The sequence below is a fragment of the Hemicordylus capensis genome, chromosome 8 (genome assembly GCF_027244095.1).
Source record: "Hemicordylus capensis ecotype Gifberg chromosome 8, rHemCap1.1.pri, whole genome shotgun sequence".
Taxonomy (NCBI): domain Eukaryota; kingdom Metazoa; phylum Chordata; class Lepidosauria; order Squamata; family Cordylidae; genus Hemicordylus; species Hemicordylus capensis.
Window position 1 is genome coordinate 20360290 of NC_069664.1, and position 15315 is coordinate 20375604.

General features: G+C 45.3%; 1 long non-coding RNA gene across 3 annotated transcripts; it reads right to left on the reverse strand.

Annotated features, from left to right (window-relative positions):
* Nucleotides 1-9199: 9199 nt before the first annotated feature.
* LOC128333861 (uncharacterized) lies at nt 9200-14412 on the reverse strand. 3 transcript variants are annotated; one of them, XR_008311093.1, is made up of 3 exons: nt 14185-14412; nt 10864-11043; nt 9200-9368 (listed from the first exon to the last, which is right to left on the reverse strand). It is a non-coding gene; the product is annotated as an uncharacterized LOC128333861 (long non-coding RNA). The 3 variants fall into 3 exon arrangements; XR_008311092.1 differs by lacking the exon at nt 14185-14412 and adding an exon at nt 13603-14041; XR_008311094.1 differs by lacking the exon at nt 14185-14412 and adding an exon at nt 13223-13584.
* Between the last annotated feature and the right edge of the window lie 903 nt (nt 14413-15315).

A 15315-nucleotide genomic window follows, 5' to 3' on the forward strand; every position in this document is an offset into this window, starting at 1 on the left:
GGAAGTTACCTTGAACTAAACAGAGGAGTTCAGAGTGTCCCTACTTTCCGCAAAGTTGATTTTGCTGCCTGAATGCTCTTGTCTGTTTCCCTCTGCAACACTATATAAAGGGCCTTCACTCAGTACTGGGCACTTGCATCAGTCACCATGCGTTCCAATCTCCTCGTCGTTCTAGTCCTCATGATGGGGCTGCTATCAAACTGGTTTGATCCTCTGGGTGTCTCCGTGGGGTATGTAGGTAAGAGCTCCTTTTCAATCTCCCTCTATGCTTGTCTCTGTGACGCCTGCAGCCATCTCCATAGACGCCCTACGGAATGGGTGGGAAGACCAAGGAAGTGAGCTGACCCTGTGAGAACAATTTCCTGCCTCCGGTGGTCACATCTGGCTTCACAACACTCCGCCCCCCCCGCCCCATGTGCTGCCACTCACCCAGTGGCAGCATCCCCCTTTCTTTGGTGATGGCAGCATTCTGCTCTACTGTCTGCATGCCGTGCTCTGACCCCAAGGTGGCTGGGAATGTAGAGTGTGTGTGCGCCCCAGTGACAAAGGGTGCCCACACCCCTGGAGCTAGGCATGGGTCAGGATGGACCCATCCTTGCCCAATTTTTTACCCGGTCTCAGGATATTTTTCTGCGCCCTCCCACTTGCCCCCAAGATTTGTTCCAAGGTCAAAACTATACCCCTTTCTCTTACCCTAATTAGCTGGCAGAAGACCTGACCTGCTTCAGCAGGCTGCAACAGGCATTCTTCTTCCAATCTGTTGCCCAAGGCTATATGGGGTTAAGGTTGGTCTTCCCTGGTGATGGAGATGATTGGTCTCCATTCTGATTGTAGAGCAACCATGGGGGTATTATAGACCGGGGGGTAGGGGTATTCAATTCTGGGAGGGGTGCAGTCAGGCCTTTGTATCACATTTCTGCTTCCTGAGGACATGCAGAGTGTAGAGAAGCCTCCTTTTGCCACAGACTAACCCACCTCACTGGATTGTTGTGATAGACACAACAGTGCACTCTGCTCTGAGCTCCTGGGATGAAGAATGGGATATCAGTGTTGTCCATAAACCGGGCCAGCCGGTTCTGTGCACACCCCTACCACCCATCCTCCTTCCTTTGGGCTGAGGGCCTCATCAGGGCTCATGCAGGACAGCAGGGAGGGCAGGGGAGGCGAGCATGGTGGCCACATTGATGAGGGAGGGGTACCCAGAGGCAGGAGGGTGAGGGTTCCTGGGACCCATGGGCCCTATTATTGCTCTGCCCCCACTGTTCAATAAGGGTCAGTGACACTCGCACATGCACATCCCCATATAGAACTCCCAATCACAACAGGCTCATTCACATGACTGTTTTGTGGTGGTAGGAGACCAGGTGAGATGTTACCCCCATAATAAGCCTATGATCAACCCCTCAGCTGGGCTCCACTAGCCCAGCCAGCACACACCCACAACTAGTGGCAGTTCCCCTGCTGAAAGTGGCAGCTTCCATGGGGTCCACACCCCATTGTAAGATATTCCCCCCAAGGGGATGGGGCAGCTCTGGGAAGAGTTTCTGCATGCTTGCATGAAGAAGGTTCCAAATTACCTCCATGGTGTATCCAAGAGATGCCTGAAAGATGCTCTCAGCTGCAACTTTGGAGAAGCCACTGCCAGTCTGTGTAGACAATGCTGAGCTAGATGGACCAATGGTCTGACTCGCTATAAGGCAGCTTCCTATGTTCCTATGAGATGATATTTGTGAGCCTTGTCTTTGTCTCTCCTCTCCTCCCCAGACTCGTTGCCTGAATTGTGCAGTCTCCCATTAGCATCAGGAAAGTGCAGAGGATCCTTTAAAAACTACTACTATAATGTCAACACCGGGACGTGTGAGCAGTTCACCTATGGTGGCTGTGGTGGCAATGATAATAAGTTTTTCAAAATAGAGGATTGTATGCAGGCGTGCGGAAGCCCTGGTAAGGGGAGCTAACTTTCTAGGGCCTTTCCAGACCATCAAAAAGAACCTGCACTTTCCCCTTCATGTGGTTTATGCCCCAGAATTGTTGCACTCTTGGGAAGGGTTTGTAGTAGCTCAGGGGCCGAGGAACTGCCTTGCACACAGAAGGTCCCAGGTTCAATCCCTGGCAGCATCTCCAGGTAGGGCTGCGAGAGACCCCCTTCCCTGAAACCTTGGAGAGCCTCTGCCAGTCAGTGTTGGCCATGCTAGGCTAGATGGACCAATAAGGCAGCAGCTTCCTATTTTCCTCTCAAGTAGTGATACAATTTCCTGACCTTACTAATGGTAGAGACACACTGTAGGGATGCAATAACCTTCATGCTAGGCACGGGAATGGGTGTAGCTCTTCTCTTGCTTGGTGCCATGAGGACACTAAACCTCGGAGGGTCATCAAGATAGTATATGGAAGCAAATGCTCTCTGCAGCTTAGTCTAACACAGGGCTGTGGTACGGTTTGCCACTGACAGTCTCCAGTCGGGGTCTGAGACCCACAGCTCGGAATCACAACGGAGATGCTAGCTGTCGAGATCAAGTGAGTGGGCTTCACCAGGAGCTTGGAGCAAGACTGGCTCCAGGGTGAGGTGGGCCCTCAGCAAATTCCTCCCATGATCTCACTCTCCCACCCCACCACAGTGCCCTGGAATGATGCTGCCTTCGGTTCACTGTTGGGAAAACTGCAGCCAGCTACATCTACTAATACTACGAATATCTATATACCACTTTTCAACAGAAGTTCCCATAGTGGTTTACCTACAGCAATAAATGAATGAATGAGATGAATTCCTGTCTCCAAAGGGCTCAGTCTAAAAAGAAACATAAGATAGACACCAGCAACAGTCACTGGAAGGATGCTGTCTTGGGGATGGATAGGGCCAGTTGCTCTTGCCCTGATAAGTAGAGAATCAGCACTTTTTAAAGGTGCCTCTTGGCTCACTTAGCAAGGGAATGCTCTGTTAGCAGGGGACCAGGGGGCCTTTCCAGGACACTGCAGCCCAATTAAGTTCCCAGAAATGCCACTTGGAGGCACTGGGCTATGCTTGGCATTTCTATGCCTTGGACCAAAGGCACTGTGTAAAAGCAAGTATCTTTTTCTCTCCGGGTGCCCTGTTTATGGAATGCCCTCCTTAAAGAGGAATACTCAAGACCCTGCCTCCTAATCTCATTGTCCACCTGTGACTGAGACTGTTTTCTATTTTCAGCGTAATCCCATGGAGATGTGGTGTTGGACCATGATTAATTTCAGTCCCATTCAACATCATCTGGTTCCATGGAATGAAAAGTGAATAGACAACTTTGATCCTGCTGTAGCAGTCAGTGATGAAATACTTTGCAGGCTCTCCAATAAAATTACTGGTTCTACTCTAGCTTGTGGGTTCTGTTTTTTTTTACTATTGTTATTCTCCAGGATCTCCCCTCCCCATTGTTTATCTATTGATTGCAATTATGTACCTCCCCATATAAAATCTCCGTGTGGTTTACAAATTAAAACTCCACAGCAATTAAAATCTGACATCATATAAACAAATGAGAACAACCATCAAAGTAATGGAACTTTAAAACATTATAGACAAAAAGTCTGAGAAGAAAGGTGCATAGTCAAAAGTCACTTAAAAACAGCTAGTGATGGAGAGGTTCTAGTTTTGTTTGGGAGCACATTCCGGAGCCCTGAAGCAACCCTAGAAAAGACCCTGTTTGGGGTCACCACCAAAGGAGCCAGTGGTAACCCCAACCAGACCACCTCCCATGGTGTTTATAGGCAGTCTAGTTCATAAAGAAGGTGGCTCTTTCTTAACATCCACGCACCTTTTTGTCAATGTGGGGGAAATGAAGAGTTACAGACTTTTCAAGCAAATCTCCTTCAGAGAGCAGAGTGTTTTCAGCACAACATAGAGGAATGCATCGTTCAGCCACATGAAGACCCAAGGAAGAATCTTGTGTGAGGAACACTTCCACTAGTGCAAAATGGCCATACACTTAGATCTTGTTCTCATGACCAGAAGCTGGGTAGCAGGATTCTCCAGCCAGGCTCCAAGTCTGCAAACACTCCCAAGCAACGTTCATGATGTGTCAGCCAAAATGTGTCATGTAGGAGCAGGAGGAGGGGAAGTGATCGTGTGCTGGCCGTGATCTGGGTAAAAATTATGGGGGATTGCACGACAAAACAGCAGCAAAATGGGTGAGACCGTGCAAAAATAATGGTAATGATAGCAATAGGAATTGATAACAATCCCAAAACACACAGCACTATCCAAACTCTTGTTCATGAGAAGAATCCAACCTATGCATTATTGTGACGAACTCCAAACACTTTCAATGTTGTGAAAATATCCATTATTATTTTTTGAGTATACACAAAAAAAAGACCTCAAAGGGTTTTTGATATACAAATCACTTAAACTTTCACTGCATAAATACAGTGAATGTGAGTAGTACATAATGAACATAGGTCCTAAACATCCAAATAATCAATTGGTACAGGAGAGTCTTGTTCTCAATGAAAAAAACTGCAAAAGTTCCAATTGCAGAAGTTGCAAGTGCAATAGCTGGTCAGCAAATCTATACACAATTGTCTATCTGAAGCAGAGCTGTCTTGTTCTTCATGAGAAAAAAACTGCAAAAGTTCCAATTGCAGAAGTTGCAAGTGCAATAGCTAGTCAGCAAATCTGTACACAAATGTCTGTCTAAAGCAGAGCTGTCTAAAGCAGAGCTGATGGGCGAACCCGGGGAATTCTCCAGCCCATTTCGAACATTCTTCATCAGAGCTGCAAAGCTTCTGGAAATGTGAGCATGAAAACAGTTCCGCAGCTGATTACATCATCCAACAAACATCATAATGTTATCCAAAACCTCCCCTCTATACGCCCATTAACACATACCCATTTCCTCCGAAAGTATTTTTTGGAGAGCTCTATCCTCCTACATCTCATCCGGGAAAACAAATCATTCAATGACTAGTTAGTTCATGGGGCTCTGTGTTATATAGCCCGCTAATTGAAGGCGTGGTAATTCACAGGGAGTAACACGTTAATCGTACTGAGTGATTAATTGCATTTTGTGTATACTCAAAAAATAATAATGGATATTTTCACAACATTGAAAGTGTTTGGAGTTTGTCACAATAATGCATAGGTTGGATTCTTCTCATGAACAAGAGTTTTGATAGTGCTGTATGTTTTGGGAGTGTTATCAATTCCTATTGCTATCATTACCATTATTTTTGCACGGTCTCACCCATTTTGCTGCCGTGATCTGGGTAGGGCAGGGCGACTGTCCCCAATACAGTGTAGCTGGGTACGTGATGGGAGTGGGCTAACACCATCCTAACCAGATTGTGGCTAACACACCGTTACTTCCTACCTTGATTGTTGCCGAAACAAGGCAATTTCTCAGGATCACACATGGGCCTGGGGGCCTGGCTGGACACTCCTCTTACCCAGCTTCTGGTTGTGAGAACCAGCCTATATCTGGCCCAACATGCACATAATCAAATGTGGTTGGGCTGGAGGGGAGCCTCATTCCCATTCCGTGACTCCCAGATGACCCAAATACCCAGTTGGGTTTACTTGCCCAACCTCAATGTGACCCAGGCCACGCAGAGGCCAATGGTGCAGGGGCCGAAGAGCTGGCCGAATGGCCAGTGGCGGCAAAATGGGAGGCCGGGGAGGGGAGGGGGAATCTTTGCAGACACCTCCCCCCCCTCGCCCCCCTGCGCTGTCTCCAGCAACTTCCCCGAAGGGTGTAAGTAAAAAAAAAATATTTTTTTTTTAAAAAAAGTTTGCGATTCTCCTAACAGTTGCGGGGGGTTCGGTCTGGTTCGACCCCGAACCTTCGAACCAAACAGGTTTGCCGTTGAACACGTTCAACACTGAACCTGTTTTCACATCCCTAATGAGAGTTTCTGAGTGTCACTGACCCTTATTGAACAGTAGGCGCAGAGCTATAATAGGGCACACTGGTCCCAAGAACTCTCACCCTCCTACCTATGGAGCCACCTTGCTCCTCTCTGGGGCCACCATGTACACCACCTCTCCCTTCCCCGCTGTCCAGTGACTCCTGTACCCTGCTGGTGTGCATGTGCCCTGATGGGGTCCTGGATCCAAAGGGATGTTGGAAAGGACATTCCAGTGCACCAACTATCCTAACGACCACTAAGGGCATTGGTAGCTAGTGAGGGTCTCCTAACCTGTCCCTGCTTCCCTCTACTCGATGACCCTGCTTGGACTCCTCAGGTACTTCCTGTAGGGAGTCAGTCCTCTTTCTTTCCTTCCTTCTAGAGAGAAGATGGAAACATCTCTCTCTCTCTCTCTCTCTCTCTCTCTCTCTCTCTCTCTCTCTCTCTCTCTCTCTCCTACCTATTCATTATGTAGCTGATAGATAGGATAGGTCTTTCCTATCTCAAATGTATTTCCCCAATAAATCAGTTTAGTTTAGACTCTAGAGTGATCTCCATGTGTGTCCCTTAAATATCTGCAACAACTAAAGTCTGCACACTGTAACGGGAATGGCAGCTTCCTTGACACTTTGCTAAATGATCACAAACCCCAAGAAAATGATGGATGGACCTGGGAGCTGATGGGTGGTGGCGGTGGCAGCAGCGGCAGCACTGGGAGGAACTTTGGCTGGCTGGCCAACTAGCTGGAAGGGGGAGGCAGGAAGTGAATGACGTGGCTCCCAGGTGCCTCCACCTGCCCAGTGCCCAGACCCATCCTCCTTCCTTGGGGCCCAGGAGCCTTTGGAAGCTACCTTAGAGAGCACCTCCTTCGGTATATCCCCATCACTCATTGAGGTCATCCGGAGCGGTCTGTCTCCAGTTACCACTGGTACGTCTGGTGGCAACTCGGAACTGGGCCTTTTCTCTAGCTGCTCCTGGCCTATGGAATGTGCTCCTGGCAGATATCCGCAGTTTAGGCTCGCTGTCAGCCTTTAAGAGAGCCCTCAAAACCTTTTTGTTTGGCCTGGCCTTCCAAGGCTCGTAAAGTGGTTTTAATTTGGTTTTGAATGGTTTTAATTGTTTTTGAATTGCTTTTCTATTGTTTTTAGCACTGTGTTTTGAATTGTGTGTTTTTAATGTCTTTGTAAAGTTGTTGTAAAGAGCCTTTGGATGGGGCGGTTTATAAATGTAATAAATAAAGAAGAAAGGAAGAAAGGAAGGAGGTTGGGGCCCGGAGCCAGGCAAGTGGAGGCAGGAGGCGGGGGCATGGCCGGAGGCCAGGAGCAGTGGCAGTGGGGTAGCTGGCTGGCCCGCTGGCTGGCACACCAAAGGGCAGAGGGGGCACCACTGTGAGCTCCTACATGCACATGGCTGTTCTCTCCTTGCTGCACCACTGCTGAAAAGTGACATGCCTGATGGGACAGATGGGAGTCATATATCCCGCTATTCACTCAGCCTTTAAGATCATTCGATTCTCTTTGTAATTCCAATACCTCTTCTGAGGCTGAGTTCCTTCCCTTTATTAGCCAAGAGCAAGACTCCTTATGTAGCCCTTTGAGGAGTGGAATATGGGTCAACACAAAGAACCTACCATCCTCTGCAGAAGCATCCTTCCACTTGGTGGACGTTTATATGCTTTCTTCGAAGGTCGCCCCAGTCCTAGTCCTGAATTCTAACGACCATACCACAATGGCTCTTAAACTCATACTTGAGTTTCTAGGCAATCTCCCATCCAAAAATTGACCAGACTTAAATCTGCTTAGCTTCAGTAAGATGGCTGCATCAAGCACCTATTGATATTTAGTAAAGGCTTTACAGCTCCAAACCTCACGTAGTTTGGCGCCTGGCTTCAATCTGGTGTTCCATATTAGTAATACTCTGCTTAAGGATCACATGGGCATTATCATAACTCAGAGGGAGTAGATGGATATTTCATAGACAACCCAAACAATTTCACATGGTCCAATTTCAAAAGGTGCCCCTTTGCTCAGTTGGCAGGGATATATATATAGTAGCACTGATAGCTCTAAAATTTAAAACGTTTTAAAAAAACTTTCAAAGTGAAGTAAAATGCATGTAAACACGGTGTGGATAAAGTGCATAGGAAATGTATAAATGGAGGAATGTAAAGAATTTGCTGAGCTCTCTCTCTCTCTCTCAATGTGACCAACTTCTAAACAGTAGCACTAAAAGCTCTAAAGATATATATATATATATATATATATATATATATATATATATATATATATATATAAAAATAAAAAACTATGCAGGGTATGTAAAACTGTAAAACTGTAAGAATGTAAAAGACGATTGCACAAAGCTGTTGAGCTGTATAAATAATAGCACTGATAGGTCTAAAATTTAAAACGTAAAAAAAATTAAAGTGAAATAAAGTATATAAGTGAGGTGTGGGCCTTGCACGCTGCTGCACAAGAAGCTTGGGTTAGGATGGTCATGTGAAGCATCGGGATCCTCTTTGATCCCAGTGCTTCTGTGTAGCCTGACCCCCTTTCTAAACCCAGGTGCTGGCCATGGTTAAGGGTGCGAGCACACCCTTAACCTGGCAGCTGGGTATTGTGTGTCTCCTCAGGCCGCTTGAAGCCCAAGGAGACACAGAGATGGGGGAATTACCCAGTGCACCATGCACAGTGTATTGTGGGATATGCGGTGTCTGGAACAACACACAAGAGCACGTACAAGAGGATGTTTTGAAACCAATGGGCTGCTTGCTTGCCATAAAAAGGCTGCTCCTGAAGCAAGAAAGCAAAGCCGTGATTGGCTGAGATGTATTTTGGTTTTGGCAGTGTATTTTAAAAATACAAAATACCTGGGCAAATGTCGTTTAGATACAAAATACAAAAGTATTGAAAATACCTACTTTAAATACTTGCATTTTACACACTGTGCATCTCTGGTTACCACTGGCTTGTTGAGTGGCAACCCCAAACCAGAGCTTTCCTAGGCTTGCTCCTGGGCTCTGGAATGCGCTCCCAAATACAATCAGAACCTCCCCATCTCTAGCTGTTTTTAAGTGACTTTTGAAAATGCACTTATTTTCTCAGGCTTTTTGTCTATCATGTTTTAAAAGTTTGTGGATGGTTATGTACATTTGTTTATATGACTTAAGAGATTAATTGCTGTTGTGTTTTGAGTTTCAGACTACCCATAGATTTTATATAAGACTGTGTATAGTCTCAGTCAATATGTGATCAGTCAATAATTAACTAGAGGAAAGAAAAAGATCCTGAAGAATAATAGTCTAGGAGCAGAATCTACAAGCTAGAGAAGAACCAGTAAATTTATTGGAGAGCCTGCAAGGCATTTCATCATTGACTGCTACAGCAGGATCAACGCTATGCATTCACTTTTCATTCCGTGGAACCAGATGACGTCCAATGGGACAGAAAGTGACCATTGTCCAGTTCCACATGAAAGGGCATGGGATTAACCTGAAAACAGAAAACAGAATCAGTCACATGCGGGGAATGAGATTAGGAGGGAGGGCCTTGAGTATTCCTCTATAAGGAGGGCATTCCATAAACAGGGCAGCCGGAGAGAAAAGGGCGCTTGCTTTTAATTGGTGCCTTTAGTCCAAGGCACGGAAATGCCAGGGGTAGCCCAGTGTCACTGAGTGGCATTTTGGGGTACTTAATTTGGCTGCAGTGCCATGGCAAGCCCTTTGGTCACTGCTAACTGAGCAGAGGCACCATTTGAACGTGGACCGTGTGAAATTGTATGGGTTGTCTATGAAATATCTATCTACTCCCTGTGGGCTAGGATAACACCCATGTGATCCTCAAGCAGCGTTTTACTGATATGGAGCGCCAGGTAGAGCTAAGCCGGGCATCAAGCTATGCAAGGTTTGGAGCTGTAAGACCTATCAATAGGTGCTTGATGCAGCCATCTTACTGAAGCTAAGCAGATGTAAGTCTGGTCAGTTCTTGGATGGGAGATTGCCTAGAAACTCAAGTATGAGTTTTCATAGCCATTGTGGTATAGTGGTTTGAATGTTAGACTAGGACTGGAGAGACTCAAGGTCAAATCCCAGTTTAGTCTTGAAACTCACTAGGTGACCCTTGACATCCACTTATCTCTCAGCCTAACCTACCTTACAGGGTTGTTGTGATAAACATAATGGTGCACACTGCTCTGAGCTCCTGGGATTAAAAAAAGGCATAACAATGTTGCCTATTGTTTAGGAACAAAACAACAAGGAATTTGTAGTGGGTAAAAGAACCAACAGAAATGAGAAAATCAACCCACCCACCACATATAATATTCTATAGATACTAATCTGTTATGAACATAGAAACCACAATTTTATTTTCGCTATGTAAATTGCAGATGTGAAATCACAATGATAAAAACACAAATAAAATTCCATAAAATAATTATACTGCCATTCCTACAAAATGTAAGTAAACAAGTGCACTGTTTATATTGTTTAGGTCCATGCTCCAAAATTACCTAGATGCACATCTGTCCCCAAGTCATGGTGAGCTGGCCAAAAGGTCACATGTGGATAAGGAGGTGAACCCCACATGGGAAGGTGATGCTTTTAGATAAAACTGGGCTTTAACAACTTGCTACACATGCTTGATAGTTGCATTTGGAATACTGCGAGGTCTCTCTTGAGTGTTAAATGGGAGAAAATGTTGCCTTTTTCCCAGTTGGATTCTGAAAATATGCCTCCAAGTGGCATTTTTGGGGAATTAATTGGGCTGCAGGGACCTAGCACCTTTTTAAAGGCAGCGATTATCTAAATTTATCAGGGGGAGAGCAACTGGCCCTCTTGAACCTGGGACCTTCTGCGTGCAAAGCAGTTCCTCAGCCACTGAGCATCAACCCAGTATGCAACAACTTTGGGGCATAAACCACATGAAGAGAAAAGTCCAAGATCTTTTTGATTGTCAGGAAAGGCCCTAGGAAGTTATCTCCCCTTACCAGAGCTTCCACACACCCGAATACAATCCTCTATTTTGTGAAAGTTGTTTCTATTGGACAGACATCCACCATAAATGAACTCCTCACATGTCGAGGTGCTGACATTATAGTAATAGCGCACAGAATATTTATTTCACTCTCCAATTTTTGGTGGGAGTGTGCACCTTTTAGGCAGCGATTCTGGGGAGAAAAGGAGAGAGAAAGGCAAGGCTTATTAACATCATCTCAAAGGAACATAAGAAGTTGCCTTATACCGAGTCATGCCATTGGTCCATCTAGCTCAGGATTGTCTCTTCACAGACTGGCAGCGGCTTCTCCAAGGTTGCAGGCAGGAGTCTCTCTCAGCCCTCTCTTCAAGATGCCATGGAGCAGAAGTGAAACCTTCTGCACACAAGCATGCAGATGTTCTTCCCAGAGCAGTCCTATCCCCTTACAATGCTGACACATGTAGTCTCCCATTCAAATGAAATCCAGTGTGGACCTTGTGTAGCAATGGGGACAATTATTGCTTGCTACCACAAGGCCAGCTCTCCTGTCTGAAATGCGGAAGGCAAGGATGTTTGAAGGCGCAATTCTTGTGACACATACACCTGAGATTCTCTCTTTCAAATCGGCAATGACTGATCATCTGGAGTGGAATCAAATGATTAAAGCTCACACACTATGCAATGCAACATGCATTGAGGTTACCCTTGTGTAAATGCATTTTGAGCCATTTTTCCAGTTCTACAAGATCACACCTACAACACAGTGTGCGCGCACACAATGTATCAACATGCACATTCCCTTTCATTGTATGTAAGCCCATATTGAACAATAGCAAAAACGATAGACCAGACAGCCTTTTTGATGAAGCATTTGGATATGTATGTTTTAGACTTGTCAGTATTGTGGGATGATATTGGTAGATTATGTTTATGCAGTATTTGAACTTTTCCTATATATTTATTCAGATTATAGAGAAAGTTTGAAATGTTGGTAATTGCAAATCAAAAGTCTGGCTCCACATGAGAGCATAGCTGCTGCTTGGGGAACTACAACAGTTCCTTTATAACAATGTCATTGAGGAATGCCCATTATTGGCCAAAATATGTTTGGCTATGGTAGAAAAGGAAGGACATTCCCTATAGATGACCAGCAATTGCTATCAATGCCCCATAAGATACAGAATTTACATCTTCATCTGATTTAAGGACAACTGGATCCTCCTTCTCTTCGTATTGGACTCTACAGTTACCTAGAAGGTTGACTTATGGACTTGCAAGTTGTATATTTATTTAGGAGTTCTCAGCAGCAAGGCTGATTGTTAATTCTCACTTTACAAATCTGTTGCTCTACATTTGTTTCCTATCCTTACGTGTTCTTACATTTCTGTATACCGTATATACTCGAGTATAAGCCGATCCGAATATAAGCCGAGGTACCTAATTTTACCTAAGAAACCAAAAAATTGATTGACTCGAGTATAAGCCTAGGGTGGGAAATGCAGCAGCTACTGGTGAGTTTCAATAATCAAAATAAATGCCAATAAAATTACATTAATTGAGACATCAGTAGGGTATATTGTGACCAGTATGTACAGTACTTTATTATAGGGGGACATTTTAGCACGGGCAGATAGATGACTCAAGTATAAGCTGAGGCTGATTTTTTCAGCACATTTTGGGTGCTGAAAAATCAGGCTTATACTCGAGTATATACAGTACATTGTCCAAATTAATGTATTAGAGGAGAGTGTTTATTCACTTTGGAATTCTCTTCCCCGCCATATTCAGTCTGCCTCCTCCATCTCAGCCTTTAAAACCTTATTGAAGACATTTCTTTTCCGCCAGGTGGAATTGCCCTTTACAATCTTTTTGTTCTTCTTTTTTTAATCTCGGGTGCTGTTCTTGCTTTGTACACCACCCTGACTCTGTGGATTAGGCAGTATATTAAATCTTCAAATAAATAAATAAATAAATAAATAAATAAATAAATAAATAAATAAATAAATTTGTCTTTATATTACCCTTATACTTCATTTTATTTGAAGGTATTGCATACTTCCAGCATTTATAAATTATAATTTAAGTGTATAGGCTGTTATATGCTGGTGGGTTCTTGTTGGGCCCTTTTGCCCATTTCTTTAATTATGCCATGTGCCTTCATCCTTTCCATCTCGATTTACACTTTGTGGGGTAAGGGAATAGGAATCCTGTGGGGAATGTGGACACTATATGGCTTAGCATCCGGTCTTAAGACAATGTCCACAGGGTCTCCCTGAAGGAGGCAAACGCCTACTTAATGTCCCCAAACACTCCTTCTAGTATAAATGCTGTTTGCTTCCTTCCCTTCCCATGGCATAAAGAAGGGCACTTACTTGTAAAATGCCTTCTTCTTTGTGGAGCTTTGTCACTAGTCTGAAGCAAGCAAATCTTCCTTTCCATTTTGGCCAGGCAGCAGGATTGCCTGAAGGCTTCTGGTGCAGGAAAGTGAGCCATTTCCTAAGCTTGTGGATTTAAAACTCAGGCTTCTGACACCATGTCATGGGAGTTCAGAGGAAGGTAGCCATTACAGGGAAGACTTCTTTTATTATGTTACAGGAAGTAGGGGTATGCACAAAACCAGCTGGCCCGGTTTGGTCCGCGTCTGAATCGGACTCGAACCGGACTGGGCCAGTTCCGTTTTGTCCCCCTTTGAACCCCCCAAGTTCGGTTCGACACACGCAGGGTTAGCAAATTTTTGAAAAATTGTACCTACCCACTCCAAGTGGCTTCTCCTAGGCCACGGGGGTTCGGCAGAGGTTCCCGCTCCCTGCACCCACCTCTGTTTTACCAAAAAGCACCTAGTACGGTCAGTATTCAGACCGTTCTGGGCCTTTCCCCCAGGCCCCTGCATGACTATATCATGACTGGCTGCTTTATGGCAAAACCAATGCCAGTGGGGGGAGTGGGAACCTCCATGGACCCTCCCCCATGGCCTAAGAAAGGCGTATCCGAGGGGGCAAGTACAATTTTTAAAAATAACAATAATTGCGAAAAAACCCCTCCTGGGCCGAGGGGGGGGTTGGTTTGATGTCAAGCCAGACCAGCAGGGGTTTGGCTCAACAATGAGCCATCGAATCAAACTGGTTCGACTGCGAACAAGTTTGGATTCAAACCTGTTCACACATCCCTAACAGGAAGATACAGGTTCTACAAGAAGTACAGGCAGGAAGTAAGAAAGGACTCTGCCTCTAATAAAGATCACAACTCATTAGGATTACGACACATTTCCACACACCCTGTGTCATCAGGGCACACAAAAACTCTTCATTCACAGCAGCCTCAGGGTCAGAGCTACCTGGCTGGAGCATGGTCTGTTTGTAGTATAGGAGACTGCTGCCATCACCATTGGGAGGGGTATGTTGCCGCTAAGTGAGTGAGCCACCACTCAGTCCACCCCCACCACCGTGGGGAGGGCTAGCCAGGAGAACCCAGGTCGACACGGTGCCCTTGCTATGCCACTGTCTGAGAAGAAAGTATAGAGGCAGATAAAAAGAGAATAGGGCTGAGCATTCTGAGGCCAGAGCTGACTACTGGAGGCAGGAAATAGTTCTCACAGGATCAGCTCACTTCCCTGATCTCCTCACCTGTTCCATAGGGCAGCTACGGAGATGGCTGTAGGTGTGACAGCACTGAAGGATACCAAAAGGATGATCTTACCTGTGAACCCCACAGAGACACCCAGATGCTCAAAGCAGTTTGTGAGCAGTCCCGTCATGAGGACTAGCACGATCAGGGGATTGCAGGACATGGTGGCTGATACAAGTACCCAGTACTGAGTGAAAGCCCTTTATATAGTGTTGCACAGGGAAATGGAGAGAAGCACCCAGGGCCAGGGGGCAAAGTCAACTTCTCGAAAAGTAGGGACACACTGGAACTCCTCTGTTTAATGAAAGGTACCTTCCAGTTCCTTGTTGACTTCCTGCCACCTGTCAACCATGGGTACCCATGCCACCATCACCCTGCATTTTCCATTTTACTCACAGGGACAGTCTCTCTCTCTTTCCCCCCTTTGATTTTCAAACTTGGCTGGTTGGCCAGTTAGTAGCAGAGTAAAACTATTCAAACTTCAGGGGGCAGAGAGGGAGGAACAGAGCACACACACGAGGAATAAAGAGATCTTGGGCAACCGTACTCAAATAGCAGAAGCCACAGAATGCAACAGAAGGGATGAGTTTATTAGTGAACATAAAAGAATTTCCTCTAATCTGCTACCACAGATGAAAGTTAACATGGAATTCCCATGAATAAGTTAACATGGATTCACCTGGTGCTATAGTTTCATGAGACCAGAGGACATGCTGTTGGGGGTTGCAATTTTCACTTCCAGATTAATTAGCAGAGCACTAAAGAAACTACCCACTCCAGTTACAGAGTAGTTTGCAGAGTTTAGTTGTTGCAGCTACTTAGAGAAGACACATGGAGATTC